At 42.9% G+C, this 17,061-nt stretch overlaps 1 long non-coding RNA gene across 1 annotated transcript; it reads left to right on the top strand.

The window, feature by feature from the left end:
• Window positions 1-400: 400 nt before the first annotated feature.
• On the top strand, window positions 401-16,832 carry LOC121877136. The gene is made up of 3 exons (XR_006090904.1): window positions 401-463; window positions 11,045-11,203; window positions 16,570-16,832. It is a non-coding gene; the product is annotated as an uncharacterized LOC121877136 (long non-coding RNA).
• The last annotated feature ends 229 nt before the right edge of the window (window positions 16,833-17,061 follow it).

Below are 17,061 nucleotides of genomic sequence, written 5' to 3'. Positions count from 1 at the left end.
GTCTCTGTCAGACGCCTAGAGTATTCTGTAGCAACGTCCAGACGCGAGGCCTGCTCGCAACACTCCTGGAGAATTATCTTGGCTTACAATAAGAAGTAAATCATAACAAAAATGATGCAATACATTCTAGAATATTCTCTTACATAATTAATACATCAATACCCTGTATATACAAGAAAATTCTTAAATTACCAAAATAACTGTTGCAAGTGGGATAAAATCAACCAAAACACCTAGTTTCTACAAAGAGTAAACAAAAATTATGCTCACGATAGCATTATTAACACTCTCTCTCTCTCTCTCTCTCTCTCTCTCTTTTCAGAACTCTGCCTACAACTGGTTGGGAGAGCACGTAGAAGTAAAGATGTAATACCGCTGACTTGATTCAGAGATACACAAGTGATAAGGATGTGATGAGTCCGATGTGCTGCCCTGCAACAAGGTGGAAAACAGCAAGCTGCAGGTGAATATGAAGTCTCTCTCTCTCTCTCTCTCTCTCTCTCTCTCTCTCTCTCTCTCTCTCTCTCTCTCTCTCTCTCTCTCATATATAATTATTACGTGTCCTTCAATATTGCAGTGATAGGTAGAAATTGCCTTATCATTAATTACTATTAAAGTAAAGCACACACGAGATGCCCAAGTGTGACCCTTTTTCATACTTTGTGGCTTTTTACCCCTTTTTTCCCAGAAAAACAATACAATTAATGAAAATTACAAACTATATTCTTTAAATAATGCTTCTGAATGCACCTTTATACAATATAAAATGAATACCTGTAATAATATGTGGTCGCTGCTAGAAGAGACATAGGATGCCGTTTTCGTTTGTGTTTACAGTCGGGAGCCCTGGATCATGAGTTGTAGCTGTAAGTAAAAATTAATGTAAAAAAAATTTAATATACAGCGGTCCCTTTGCCAACAATTAGTTCCAGAAGGTCGTTCGTTAACCAAAATTTCTGCTAACCTAAACCATTGTTTTAATGTGGGATTTTGTAATTGGTTCCAGCTCATCGAAAAATCACATACAAACTAAAAATAAAATGCAGCAGTACACTTAATTTGAGGCATGTAGAAGGCTCCTGGTTGATGATGATGATGATGGGAATTCAGCAGTAGGTGGGAGGAGGAAGGAGTAAATAGAAGGAAGCTAGGTGGAAGAGAAATCACCTCATGCTTCATGCCGCTATTTCACCCATAAAAATTTTAGTTCACTTGGTGTAATTCAAGATTATTTTCTTTTAATCAACACTGCACTGCGCCATATATTGTCAATATGTAAAAATAAACTTCAGATTGACCAATAATTGTAATTGTAAAAATGTAAAAATAGTTTATGTCTCAAGAGTAGCCCAAGCAAAGATGTTACCTCCACTGAGCAGCAGAGACACAAACTGACGCCTGTTTGGTGAGTTGGGCAAGCTAAAACTAAGGTTTCCTGCCTTCAATTATGTTAAATAATTGTTAAATGACTAAAATTTAATATAAAACTTGGAAATTATTGGAATAGTACAACCTTCTTGATATTTACTAAAATGGTAGCCAAATTTAAGCCCCAGAACCGATTAATTCGTTAACCGAATTTTTTTTCGTTAACTGAGATGAAGATTCTTATGGAAGGTAATTCGTTAACCGAAATTTCGTTAAGGGTTTATAATATGGAAAGTTGTTGGTCGAACCGTTATTATCCGAGGTTTCCCTGTATAGCCAAATAATTGTAATATTCCTTTTTGCTTATGTGACCACTTTGACGACCTCAACAAGCGAATGTTCCTGATTCCAAGACAGCTGCTCAAACGGCAACGAAGTGGACCAGGTGCAAGGTCATCGTGCAAGCCTTAGGGGAATGTGCAACTCAAAACTTGGTTAGGAAACTACAAATAAATTTAGTGTAATTATTGAGGAAAGTACCGACTGTTCAGTAAGTAAATCACGTGCAATGATAGTGAAGTATTTTGATCTGGAGAGATAATGACAAAATCGCGATGCTGGATTTGGTTGGAGTATTTGAAGGTGATCAGGGTTCGACTGGTGAAAATATATAACATGCTGTTTCAGTGCCTCACTACACATGATATACCATTGAACAACTTCATTGGGTCTGCTGCAGATGGGGCATCAAACATTACGGGCGAATATAACTGTGTAACTAGCAGAATGAAAGTTCAAATGCTTGTGCTACGAGGTGGTTGTCACTCCATGAAGCTGTTGCAAGAATACTCCAACAGTGGCAACCCCCTCAAACTGTATTTCCACATCAGGGTAATTGAGGAGAGACTTGTGTTCTGCTACTTGAATTTTGAATTACATATTGCCACAACTCAACACAATAAAATTGATTTTCCAGAGTAAAGCCCCAACTTTACATTTAATCCTTAAAAGCATATGTCAACTGCATCGGTTATTGCTAAACTCCTTTTGCCATTTACATAGTGTGTCAAACTCCAGATGCATGGTATTGATCCAACCGATGATTCCCTATATGTATCAGTCCATCAGATATATTCGGGATCGCAATTACATGCCACCTTCCAAAGGCTATAGCATTAGGGTGTGTCATACGGAGGCGAATTTTTTTTTTTTTGAATTTGAAAAATCGGCCCATGGTATTAATGATGTAGTTCTATGTGCAGAATCATGTGATATCTTCAGATTTGAAAAGTTTTCATTTTTTGCTAGGTAAATTTAACACAATCTTATGAAAATTCAGTATTCCCACCCTTTTACCCAACACCACTAAATAGCTTATTTAAAGTAAAATAAATGTATCAGGTTAATTTATTGGGATGAAAATGATCCAGAATAATTGAAGCGAATGATCTTGACACATTTATTAGAGATTTAATATTCCTTTAAAATAAAAATCATCAAATACAAAAAGCCGGTTTTACTACTACGACCCGGTGTTGCTGCACCATAGAGAACATGTCTTTCTTGCTTCTGTTTCTACTCATCACTCCTGCTGACCCTGTGACTCGGATGTGGCCTTCCCTCCTCTCCTGGCTGTACAGCTGCTGGCCTCGCTCACTTGCTGTACACAACGCTCTATACTCTGGGTGTGCAGGCCAGGCAGGGGTTTATGCATGGGGTTGTCAGGAAGCTCTGATGACTTGAACATTGGTGAGGCTGCAGGTGGGGGGCTCACTGCCAGCCTGGATGTTATCCAGATCTATGAGATCAGTGAGGGTCTTGGCCACCTAGATTGACCAAGAGTATTCCTGACCCTGAGAAGGAATCGTCACCAACTGATTCGTCATGCCCAGTCCTCTCATAAGTCTCATATCCAAGATCTTTGACTGCACTCTTCTCTCCTCCTCATCCTTACTGCAGAGCATTGTCTGCAGGAGCTGCCTCGGGATGAGCACAATACCGGAAGATCTCCTCACAGTCTGCTCTAATCTGAACAACCTTCCTTGGCTGACTCCTCAGGAGCTCAAGCTGGAAGAAGAACATCTTGGCGGACCTTCGGGAGGCGATGACTTGTTAGCAGTGTTGAACCAATTTGGCAAGTAGGCACTCACGATGAATTGGACAATAAGTCTCAGGTTGTAAAGCTGGTTCCCTTTCAGTTTATGATGGGCGACCCAAATTCTGCAGAGGACCCGCAAAAGGGAAGCCATTGTGAGCCACCTAGAATGTGAGACTGGACCTATCTGCAGGTAAGCAAGTCTATCAAGGCATATTTGGTTTTGATGGCACTGCAAATCATGTGCTGGTCAGTACTCAGGTCGTCAATGACCAGTATGCAAGCTCAACAGGTGGAGGGCCAACTGTGATTTTTTCAAAGCCGGTTATTTCTAACTCAGTGGCAGTCAGCATCTTGCCAAGAGGACCAGACCATCTGTTGTTTGAAGAATCTTGCCATCCAGCTCCTGGATCGAGATGTCTGAGTGGCAGCTTCTGCGTTGGTGTGGAGGTCACAAACAATCCAGACCAGCTTCCTCCCCAATCATCGCTCTATCCACTGTATGACCCCCTTGCCACCCCTGTGTTAGTGTTGGTGCTGTCACCTCCAATGGCCTGCAGGGTCTGGTCTCACGTTCCTCTCTCTAGGCAGTTCACAATGTTATCTGCCACTATCTCAGCTGGTTCCTGATGTCATCTTTCTCTGGGTAATCTTACAAATACTTCCCTCCTGGTTCACTGCAGCAGGGAGTAGTGTTCCTCCTTCACCATGGCAGGGAACAACTGTCCAGAATCTCCAACTTTCGCAGACACTTTAGTGTCATCCTTCTCCCATCAAAGAACAAACAGTGATTCCATTTTCTCTTATCCTTATCAAACTCCTCTTCCTGGGTTGCCTGACAAGTTTCTCCTGTGAGCTCTCCTTACTTTGTTATGATCATCACCAGGTGAACATCATCCAGGTGTTATCAAACCACCGTCAACCCAGGCAGCTGTTGCTATCTCTGCAGTTTCTCTGAGACCAGTGTGGTGTCGCATGTGCTGGCAGAGCTATTACTCGGGATATCTTTCTATTCAGATCTTATGCCTGGAAGGTTTGGGATCATTATTTTCTGGGTTAGGGACAAAGTCACCATTCTCCTAGTCCTTTTCGGATCAGCCATGGGGAAGTCATTAAACTCTGAATCAACCTTGACTCCAATCATCGGCCTTTTACCTCACCCTGGGCCTTCTCAAGTCTCTCTTTTCCTCGTATCTTCTCCTCTTCTGTCTCTCTTAATAGCTGGCCTCCTGTCTCTCTTGGACTCCAGATATCTTGGCTAGAAATCATGAGCCCTATACTGCCGATCTTCTCTCTCTATTGGCGACCAAATGCCAGTTTGATCACAGGAATCTTCAGTTCCACGCTTGCAAATACAGGAGATGTGGGCCTCGGATTTACAGTCGCGATCGCATCAAACTCAGGACAGAGAACAATTGAGCTTACCGTGGTATGGCATCCAAATAACCTTTGGTCCAGTTGCTTGGCAAGCTGTCATAACTGCAAATTTTCCTCTCTCCCAAGAAATGTCTCTTGCCTTTTCCCCAACAGCTGTGATCTCACTAATCTTCTGACTTGTTGTTATGACTGGAGGCTTGAACTGAGCGTTAGCCAGAGTGTACTAATGCCAAGACAGCTTTGAATCATATCTCACTGGCAATGTCTTTGTTTGTGTAAGTTCTTTGGTTCTTTTCACCTGATTTGCTGGATTAAAACACCGTATCTCAAAAGCATCTCTCAATGTAGGCAACTCCGACTTCCAGGAGCTCTCCCAGACCCAAAGATAGTGACTGAGATGAAAGCTGGATTTTGGTTCCTCGTCCTGACACAAGCGAAAGCCATACATAAAATATTATCAACTTAAATGCATCAGAATCTGAAACAGAAAAAAATATTGTTAGTTGGGTTGTTAAAGAATGAAGTCGAAAGCAATGTTCACTATTTGGTGTAATGCACTAATGCGGCTGTCACGTTAGATTTTCGATAAAATTTCCGCTAAAATTTATCTAGCAAGGTTGCAAAATATTGAAACTGAAAATTATTTTTCTGTTTATATACACTAAAATCTACCAAAAAAGTGATGGGCCATGGTTTTAGCTGATCTTCCCTCCTATGACACACCCTACTATAGCATTATAAGATAAGCATGAACTCTGACGAAGATGTGGTGCAGAGATTTCTAGTAGTAGTGTGTAGGAAAATAAAGAAAAGATTCGAACTAAACAGTAAGTTGTGGAGACTTGCGGAGTATTTACACCACAAAGAGTCAGCAATTTTATAAACCTGTTATCATTTTGAATGAAGAGAGAGATGCAAAATATAAATGTTCTGGACATTGGCAATGGAAGTGTTGTCACTTCTGACGTCCAATGCTGATGCAGAGCGTTCTTTTATAAGGTGAAATTAATAAACCCCTACAGCCCTTTATAAATGATAAAACAATAAAAAAGACGAAAGAAAAACTATATATTGTCCATCAGTGACGAGTGAAATAAGGAGAAAGGTGGGTTTTCTTACAGGGAGCAGCTCGTGGTCACTATGCATTAGGGGTCCCCTTCCCATCTCCTTTGTGTCCGAGATGGCCAAAAATACATATTTTTACTGATCATAAAACTTATTCACGTGGACCTGTGGTCCTCCTGGCGGTCGAGAATTCCCTTCGACGCCCTCCCAGATTTGTTTTGAATGTAAACGCCTTGGTTAAGGACGCCAGGTGACGGGCATGTCGAAGGGAATGATTGAAACCCGCCTTTTGACGCATTCTTGTTATGTGACTGCATGGAGGCGAATTAAAAGATCAGTTATTGAGGAGCTTAGCGCTTGGCAACACTGGTGCACGTTAAACGCCTTTCCACTCCATCTCTAATCACCCACACCTTTCTGCCTTCATGTCTATTCAAGACATATTCAGGTCATGAGACCCACTAATCCCCCACCCAAGAAAGGGTGACCTGACATTGTATCAGGTCAGTAATATGAGACCACTAATCCCCCACCCTACCTCCACTTGACATTGAGTCAGGTCAGATCTGGTCCCTCCCCCAAAATAACTTAGCTTTCGTCTTTATTCAAGACATTTTCAGAAAATGCTCTCGATTTTCAACCTCGGAAAATTTTTTTCCAAATTAAATTTTTGGAAATTTTCGGTTTTGTGGGTGATTTTCTGAGCATATTTCAATTCCGGCTATCAGAGGGGTCCAGGTTTGAGGGATTCCAGCTAACTGAGATATTAGTGTATTTCCACATAACACTGAAATTTGACTCCAACTCTCATACTGCCTCATTTTGCCTTGTCATGTTTCCAATAATTTAACCCAGAAGAACATAAAAAACATTATTTTTAAATTGATTTTCTGAACTTGTATCTGCTATTTCCTCGCAGTTTTTTCTTCTGTGAACCTCTTCCTAACCTTTTGTGTTTTTTTGGCATTGAGGCTGTGATACCATTATCAGGTAGTAGGCAGTTACCAAACAGGGAGGTACTACCGCCTGGGAAGATATTGAAAGCATAATGTGTTGTCTAATGGTAGACCCTGCTGCTATATGGCATCACGTAAATTGTGACCAAGTCCCAGGTTGCTGATCTATCTTTCTGCCTCATTTACACACAATTGCAGGGTCTCAACTGTCTCTCTTACTATTGACAACACCACAAATAAAACCGTACTCATTCTTGTTCTGTTATATTCAGTCTATTTTATTCTCCTATGTCAGTTGATATTAATACTGAAGCGGGCTTCTTGGATGGGTCCCACTGGTCGGAAGGTTGTGGACCCCAGGGCCGACCTGATCATCATCAAGCTACTGGGGCCTCAACTGACTACACCGCTTTGCTGGAGGATCGGTTTTTTTCACAACTCATTTTTCCAACATTTGCGGACTGAGATCCAATTTTTCTTCTGTGGAGTGCCATCTATCAACCTCTTCCCCAACCTCTTACTACTCTCCGAACTTCAACTGACCAAAGCAGCTTCACCCAAACCTTTCCAAGTCTCTAACTACAACCTTTATACCTCCTTCCATTCTAAGGGAGGTGTACCACTGCAACACAAGCACACCTAGCCCGACCACGGATCTTGAATCTCCTTTATGATGTCCTCTGGCTCAAAATATCTCTACCTACTGTGACTATTTTCTTTGTTTCCTATACTGTTCTCCCAACTCTACCAACTATTTGGAACTCTTGACTATCTCACTTCTTGCCATGAGTCGTTCTATCCACACACCCCAACACCGAGATCCTCTACCTAAGGATTTCAATGTTCATCACAGAGAGTGGCTTGGCTCTGCAAGGATGACCCAGGTGGAGCTGAGGCACTCTCTTTTCCTTACTTAATGATTTGGAACAAATAATCAAACACTACATTAATGATCCACACGATCAACTTGCTAACATTCTTGATCTTTGTTTTACCTCTAACCCCCAACTATTCATATCACAATTTCTGCCCCCTTAGGGTCTTTTGATCACATCCTTATTTCATTTAAATCAAACTGGGCACGACCACTCCCCACCCCCTAAACGTCAACTATACTATTGGAGAGCCTGGCAATCCTTAGAGAATTCTTCACCGACTTTCCTTGGATGAATGTTGTTCACTTGGGATGCCTCAGTATGTGCCGACAGCATTGCTGGGGTTATGCAGGGGCATATGAGTGCATTTATCCCATCTGTGGTGTGGTGATGTAATCCCAGACAAGGTTCTTGAAACCCAGGGCACGAGCAGGTATATTCAATAAGTGGTACAAGGCTGCGTGATAGCCAACCGATACAGGAGCGATTACTAGGACCCCGGACCGTGAGGTAGGCCGAGGCCGATCTGAGGGAAATTAGCTAGCCAGGCAAGGAGTTGCTAGACATTCCTAGGACAATAAATGAGGTCTTCTAATTACCTGACTAGCGGTACAGACATAGTACATCGGGACATAGTAAATGAACATAGGCATTAGACATAAGCATAGACATCAGACATGCTATAATAATATGTAGTAATACAGACATGTGAATAAATGGTACAATGAATGGTAACAAGAGTCCTGGTGTCGTATGTGTTCACATATCTTGGTATGTACATATCTATACACCATCTTCTACCAAAACTTTCACATTACAATCATGGTTTGATCGCCCTGCTCTCTTGCTTGAGGAGTGAGAGATAGGGCATATCGAGCTATGAAACTATCTCTCCTATTACCCACACTTTCATTACTTCAGAACTAAGGTTCTTCGTAAGGCAAGCGAATTTTATTAAAAAGAAAGACCCTGTCCTGACTAATTCTTCCTCTAGTAAATCCTTCTGGTCCTTAACTAAAACATCTGTAACAACTTTCTTTTCTCCCTTCCGTCCCAATAACTCTATAACCCAACTCTCCTGACAAAGCCAACCTCTTTGGCAGCTTATTCTCCTCTAATTCCACCTTAGACGATTCCCACTTATCCCTCCTACCCTGCACCTCCTACTGAACCTATGCACTTTCCTATAATCTCCACTCGCAGGGTTGCCGTGTGTTATCCAGGTGGATGTGAGTAAGGCGATGGACCGGACGGAATACCCCCTCGTGTTCTGAGGAGTGTGCTGAAGCCCTGGCCCTGTGCTTGCTCTCAGCTTTTCGCCTTTTGCCTCAAAACCAAAACTTTTCCTTCTTCATGGAAGCATGCTTGGTTCAGCCCATCCCGAAGAAGGTGACCATTCTAATCCCTCTAACTATCGCCCCATTGCCCTAATCCTATCCCTCTGATTTTCAAAACTATCTTGAACTCCCATTTTCTCCGTCACCTTGAACGCCTTTTCTTTTGTCGGATCACCAGTATGGCTTTCCCAGGCGAGATCTACTGGTGATCTGCTCTCCATTGCACCCATCTTTGGTCATCCTCTTAGATTATGGGGAAACTTTTGTCGTGGCCCTGACATCTCCAAAGCATTTGACAGGGTATGGCACAAGTCTTTGCTATCTAAACTTCCTCTTTTGGTTTCCTCCCACTTTGTTCTCTCATCTCTAGCTTCCTTGAGAACCGATCCATCAGTTGTTGTCGAGATCGATTTCTTGCTCTTCTACCAATAGTGGCGTCCCACAGGGTTCTGTTCTTCACCTACTTTCCTTCTTTTTATCAATGATATACTTCACACTACAACTAATTCTATCCATTCTACGCCGATGATTCTACTCTTCACTCTTCCTCACATTTTCCTCCTAACTCTCAAACTAGATCTGTTTCTAGAGCTGATATCATTACTTCTATCAATGCGGATCTGTGCAGCATCTCTGAATGGGAGATACAAACTTGTTAAGTTCAATAGTAACAAAACTCAATATTTACCAATTACACTTTGTAAATTAGACCATCTCCCCACCAATTACACTTCAGGACGCTATCATCCTCCCAAATTCTGAAATAAATATGTTAGGCCTCACCATTTCTCCAATATGTCCTGGAAATCACACATCCTTAGTATAACTAAAGCTGCTTCCCGAAAGTTGGGAATGCTGTACAGATGCCACAGCTACTTCACCCAAGTATATAGGATTCATTCTCCTAACTTGGAGTACTGCTCTCATATCTGGGGTGGCTCTTCTTCTGTCCAACTACTAGATAGGTTGGAATCGAAGGCATTTCGTCTTAATACTCTCCTCCTTAGTCGACAATCTCTTCCCTTTCTCTTCCATACAATGTTGCTTCACTCTCTCTCTTTTACAGGTACTTTAACGGGCAATGTTCAGTGGATTTGGCATCCTGTGTACCGCCGGCAAGGCCGTGGGCTCGTAACACCGCGTCTTGCCTGCGGTGCCCACCATTTCTCTGTGGATGTCGGTCACACGAGAATAACCCGTTAATGTACCTCCTTCTTTCCTCACACAGCCAAACTGTGGAATGCTCTGCCTTCTTCTGTGTTTCCACGCTCTTGCAATCTGTCTCACTTTAAAAACCTGGTTTTCTGGCATCTTCGTGGTGTAGATTGATACAGTAAACCTTTTTTTCTATATTTACACTTTCTTTCCATTCTTTTTTTTTTTTGCCCCAGGCTCCGTTGTGGGTCGTTTGACCTGTGCCCGGGTGGGCTAATTCCCGTAAAAAAAAAAAAATTGTTCTACATTCCAGTTATTTCTTAAATAACCAAACTCCTCCACCAAGATCACGGTGCTCACCAATGTAGGGATGCCAACTCTCACAAGTTAACCATTACCAAATTCATAGAGATTTATTATGGATTTTTACATGTTATTATCAGTTTATTTAAGTTTACAGAATTTTATGGATGCTGTATGTCGTATGATATCAAACACCTTCAGTAATCAAGGCTTTATTCAACTCATAAATCCTTATACATCTGCAACAGAACAAAACACAACCCAGTTAGAACAAGAGAACATTTAGAGTAAAGGTAAAGACAAACATAATTTATTCCATAGTATGACATTGTATTACTGGTTTTTCCAGATTTTTAATATAAAAGAGCTTAGTCTGGACCCCCTAGTAGGTGCTGGCCCCAGGAAAACAGCCCTGCCTTCCCATGCCCCTTCTCACAGTACTGCCAGTCATCCACCATCCCCTCAGTGTACTCTCATGGGCATTAACATATACAGTATCTCTCACCTCAACAGCGCAAGTGTACGCACATAGTGGACAACCCCAGACTTCAAGCAGGGCTCACAACCGGACCGTGATGCCGTTTATCAACATCGAGTTTGAACTGACGGACATATGGACAGACAAGAAATGTCTTGTTAATCTCAGTTGTGATAACTTCAGGAAATTCTTTGGTAAGTGTGAGAACATTTATTATTATTATTATTATTTTCATACTCTCGCTCTTAAGGGTTTTTTGTTATGGTAGTTGGGGGATTTGTTGCACAGATACATTCATGCACAACTGCCTTAGAAGAAGGTAAGAGAGAGAGAGAGAGATTTTTTCCACGCAGGGTGGTGAAATGCATCTAGTGTGGCAGCATTATGTTAGTGTTAAGGTGCAAGCACTGCTTGCTCCCTCTCGCTTTCAGCTGCCTCTTCTGGCTAGCCCTCGTGGCAAACCGGGAAGCAACTTGCATAAGTCTTCCCCTGCCAGTACACAGCCTTCTCACCACCAAGACTCCTGCTGTGCCTCCTCTTGGCAACACATGGTAACTGGGTGCCTCAAGGGCCTGGGCTGGAGTAGCAGTGGGCTCCAGAGGGACGGCGCATAGGACCACTGGCATATGGACACGTCCTGGCGCCTACCAACCACCGCCCCGCTGCCTTGCGGATTAACCTTGGCAGGTATAAGGCTACAGGAGTAAACCCCGTATGAAAAATCTGCAGTGGAGCCCCACATCAGGCAAACATACTTACAGAGCTCCAACAAGACCCCTAAGTCAAGACAAACCTGATAAAGTGCTCAAATTGTTCCCCTCACCTGGGAGACAATTTCTCCACACCGTAACGCTTGAAGGAGCACTACACTTTCGAGTTAGCCCGACGGCATATCGAGGCAGACAAGCTCCAACGCCCCTCCTGCACTAGATGTGATCCCCCATACGTGCAATATCTGTGGACAATCTCTGCCGGTCCCGTATCAGCCTCGCTATTCACCTCAGAACTCACCAATGAAGGTGACATTATTGATAACTCGTATCATTGTATCATAGCTGGATGATCGTCATTCTCGATTCCGAGTGACAGCAGAGTAGTGATAGTAGTAGTGTAACAATAATAATAATAATAATAATTAATGGTTTATTGAAAAAGTTCTGCAGCCCGAAGGCTGAAAATATACATTGGACATAAATGACTCATTACATACATTGGTGGTTTAACAAAAGCCTTCATTAGAGAAAGGTAAAGGAACATACAGTGAACATACAGATTAATGTTTACAGTGGAGGTCACGTAGATCATGTGAGCTGAGGTGTTGAACAGCAGACACGTGGTGTAGTAACTCCCTCACAGATGGTGTTATGAGAGGCCTGATGATGTAGTAATTCCCTCACAGATGGTGTTATGAGGGGCCTGATGATGTAGTAATTCCCTCACATATTGTGTATGAGGGCCCTAATGTGGTGTAGTAATACCCTCACAGATGGTGTATGAGGGGCCTGATGATGTAGCAATTCCCTCACAGATGGTGTTATGAGGGGCCTGATGTGGTGTAGTAATTCCCTCGCAGATTGTGTATGAGGGACCTAATGTGGTGTAGTAATTCCCTCATGGATGGTGTAATGGGGCATCACATGGTGTAGTAATTCCCTCACGGATGGTGTTATGAGGAACCTCACATGATGCTGTAGCAACTCAGTCACCACTTGGTGTCGTAGCATCATGGGAACACCACGCGGTCTGGTGGCACAGGAACTCTCTCACTCAAGTGAGTGAGGTGTGGTCCCAGGCCTCCTTATCGTGGACGGATTAACACATAGCTGATGTTGTGGAGTCTCAGGGGCAATTATCACTGGTTACCTGGGACCTCACTGTGAAGGTTAGCTTGGGTAAGACTCAGCTGTTACTGCCGAGTTGTTTTTCACTGACTTAAGCACTGTTCACTACTATTTAACACTGGTTCCATTCCTTTCCTAAATGAAATAGTAACTTCTGGCGAGAACTTGTTGATATTCCGTAGGGGAGGAGGGGTTCAGGGGAGGGAGTTGGTTTGGGCCAACATAACAGTTGATGTGGCTGCTGCTAGAGCAGCGCCAGGTACGTCTTGACCATTCGGTGGTTTAGGATGAAGTGTGTGTGTGTGTGTGTGTGTGTGGTTTTTTTTTTATGGGAATTAGCCCACCCGGGCACAGGTCAAACGACCCACAACGGGGCCTGGGGGGCCAAAAAAAAAGAAAAGAAATAAATTAAAATTAGAGAACAAAAAAATTATATTGTGTTAATCAATGCCATGAAGATGCTGGAAAACCAGCTTTTTAAAGTGAGACAGATTGTATAAGAATGGAAACACAAAAGAAGGCAGAGCATTCCACAGTTTGGCTGTGTGAGGAAAGGAGGTACTATAATGGGTTATTCTCGTGTGACCGACATCCACAGAGAAAAGGTGGGCACCGTGAGCAAGACGTGTGTTACGAGCCCACGGCCTTGCCAGCGGTACACAGGATGCCAAATCCACCGAACATTGCCCGTTAAAGTACCTGTAAAAGAGAGAGAGAGAAGTAACATTGCCGCGAAGAGAAAGGGAAGAGAGATTGTCGACTAAAGGAGGAAAGTTAATAAGACAAAATGCCTTTGATTCCACCCTATCTAATAGTTGGACAGAAGAAAAACCACCCCAGATATGAGAGCAGTACTCCAAGTTAGGACGAATGAATCCCTTCTACACTTAGAGCAACTGCTCAGGAGTGAAGTAGCTATGGCATCTGTACAGCATTCCCAACTTTCGGGAGGCAGCTTTAGCTATACTAAGGATGTGTGATTTCCAGGACATATTGGAGGAAATGGTGAGGCCTAACATATTTATTTCAGAATTTGGGAGGATGATAGCGTCCTGAAATGTAATTGGTGGGAGATCATCTACTTTACAAAGTGTAATTGGTAAATATTGAGTTTTATTACTATTGAACTTAACCAAGTTTGTACATCGCCATTCAGAGATGCTGCACAGATCCGCATTGATAAAAGTAATGATATCAGCTCCAGAAACAGATCTAGTTTGAGAGTTAGGAGGAAGTGTAAAATGTGAAGAAGAGTTAAGAGTAGACTCATCAGCGTAAGAATGTATAGAATTAGTTGTAGTGTGAAGTAAATCATTGATAAAAAGAAGGAAGAGAGTAGGTGAAAGAACAGAACCCTGTGGGACACCACTACTGGTAGAGAAAGAACGAGAGATCGAACCCTCGACAACAACTGCCATGGATCAGTTCTCAAGGAAGCTAGAGATGAGAAAACAAAGTGGGGGAGAGAAACCAAAAGAGGGAAGTTTAGAAAGCAAAGACTTGAGCCATACCCTGTCCAATGCTTTGGAGATGTCGAGGGCTATGACAAAAGTTTCCCCATAATCCCTAAGAGAGGATGACCAAAGATGGGTGCAATAGGAGAGCAGATCACCAGTAGATCTCGCCTGGCGAAAGCCATACTGGTGATCCGACAAAAGAGAAAGGTGTTCAAGGTGACGGGATTTTAAGATAGTTTCGAAAATCTTAGAGAGGGATGAAGTTAGGGCAATGGGGCGATAGTTAGAGGGATTAGAATGGTCACCCTTCTTTGGGATGGGCTGAACCAAGGCATGCTTCCAAGAAGAAGGAAAAGTTTGGGTTTTGAGGGAGAGGCGAAAGAGGCGAGCAAGCACAGCGGCCAGAGCTTCAGCACACTCCCTCAGAACACGAGGGGGTATTCCGTCTGGTCCATGCGCCTTACTCACATCCAACCTGGATAACACACCGGCAACCCTGCGAGTGGAGATTATAGGAAAGTGCATAGGTTCAGTAGGAGGTACATTGGTAGGAGGGATAGAGTGGGAATTGTCTAAGGTGGAATTAGAGGAGAATAAGGTGCCTAAGAAGTTGGCTTTGTCAGGGGGACACTTGGCTATAGAGTTATCAGGTCGTAAGAGGGGAGGAAAAGAAGGAGTACTGAAGTTGTTACAGATGTTTTTGGTGAAGGACCAAATCGATTTACTAGAGGAAGACTTAGTCAGGGCAGCGGTCTTTCTTTTAATAAAAGTCCACTTGGCCCTACGAAGAATAGCCTTACAACGATTCCTAGAAGTAATGAAAGAGGTGTGGGTAATAGGAGAAGGAGATAGTTTCATAGCTCGATATGCCCTATCTCTCACCCTGCAAGCAAGAGGGCAGGAGCGATCAAACCATGATTGTAATGTGAAAGTTTAGGTAGAAGATGGGATAAATGCACTCATACCGCCCTGTATAACCCCAGCAATGCTGTGAGCACGTACCGAGGCGTCCCGAGTGGAAAAGCAACATTCATCCCAAGGAAAGTCGGTGAAGAATTCTCGCAAGGATTCCCAGCTTGCCCTCCGATAGTGCCATAGTTGATGTTTAGAGGGGGGTGGGGGAGGTGGTCGTGCCCAATTTGATTTAATAGAAATAAGGTTGTGATCAAAAGACCCTAAGGGGGCAGAAATTGTGTATGAATAGTGTGAGGGGTTAGAGGTAAAACAAAGATCAAGAATGTTAGCAAGTTGATCGTGTCGATCAGGAACGCGTGTAGGGCGTTTGATTATTTGTTCCAAATCATCCCTTGCAGAGCCAAGCCACTCTCTGTGATGAACATTGAAATCCCCTAGGTAGAGGATCTCGGTGTGTGTGTGTGTGTGTGTGTAATAATAATAATAATAATAATGATAATTGACGGTTTATTGAAAAAGTTCTGCAGCCCGAAGGCTGAAAATATACATTGGACATAAATGACTTATTACATACATTGGTGGTTTAACAAAAGCCTTCATTAGAGAAAGGTAAGGGAACATACAGTGAACATAGATTTTTGTAGGTGTTGAACAGCAAAAACGTAGTGTAGTAACTCCCTCCCAGATGGTGTTAGGAGGGACCTCACGTGGTGTAGTAGTTCCCTCACAGATGGTGTTATGAGGGGCCTCACGTGGTGTAGTAATTCCCTCACAAATGGTGCTATGAGGGGCCTCACGTGGTGTAGTAATTCCCTCACAGATGGTGTTATGAGGGGCCTCACGTGGTGTAGTAATTCCCTCACAGATGGTGTTATATGAGTGAGGTGTGGTTCCAGGCCTTCCTATCGTAGACGGATTAACACATCGTTGGTAGTTGGGTCTCACGGGCCGTTATCACTGGGTACCTGGGACCTCACTGTGTGAAGGTTATTTTGGGTACTACTGTTACTGTTGAGTTGTTCTCACTGACTTAAGCACTGTTCACCACTGTTCACCTCTGTTTAACACTGGTTCCATTCCTTTCCTTAATGAAATAGTAACTTCTGGCGAGAACATGTTGATATTCCGGTGGGGAGGAGGGTTCAGGGGAGGGAGTTGGTATGGGCCAACATAACAGTTGACCTGGCTGCTCCGAGAGGAGCGCCAGGTACGTCTTGACCCTTCGGTGGTCAAGGATGTAGTGTGCGTGCGTGCGTGCGTGCGTGCTTGTGTGAATTCTGGTCCCACTGCAGTATATAGCCAGAAGATCTTATACTATAAGAATAATTGATTTTATTCTTTCAACAGGTTTGGCCCCCCAGTTTGCATGGACAGTAAAGGGCATCAACAATAAACTTTAGAGAAACTGTTCGTACTGAAGAATCATCGTGAAGCTCTCTTCTTGGCCTGACAAAATCCATGACTCCCGACGGAAAGATGTGTTATAACATCAGCCACACTACACTGAATACAAGGTGTGACTAGTGTCTCACTGTGTGGTACTCACCATAGCCTAACACAACCCAACCAGGTAACATTAAGGTGTATATGTACTTATATAATTATCAGGTGCTTTGAAGACTGATTGTAATACAGTGGTCCCTTGTTAACGAACACAATTCGTTCCACAGAGTCGTCACGTTAACCGAATCTATTATTTCAATGGGATATTGGGTAATTGGTTCCAGCTCACAGAAAAGTACATACAAAGTAAAGGCCAAAATGCATAAAGTCAGAAACACTCCTAAAATTCCCCTAAATCGGCCTTAAATCACTATACAGTACCGTATATATATATAC

This window comes from Homarus americanus, unplaced genomic scaffold, assembly GCF_018991925.1.
Source record: "Homarus americanus isolate GMGI-L3 unplaced genomic scaffold, GMGI_Hamer_2.0 scaffold43391, whole genome shotgun sequence".
In the NCBI taxonomy this organism is placed as follows: Eukaryota; Metazoa; Arthropoda; class Malacostraca; order Decapoda; family Nephropidae; genus Homarus; species Homarus americanus.
The sequence above is the reverse complement of the archived record's forward strand: the minus strand, read 5'-3'. Positions and strand labels throughout refer to the sequence as shown.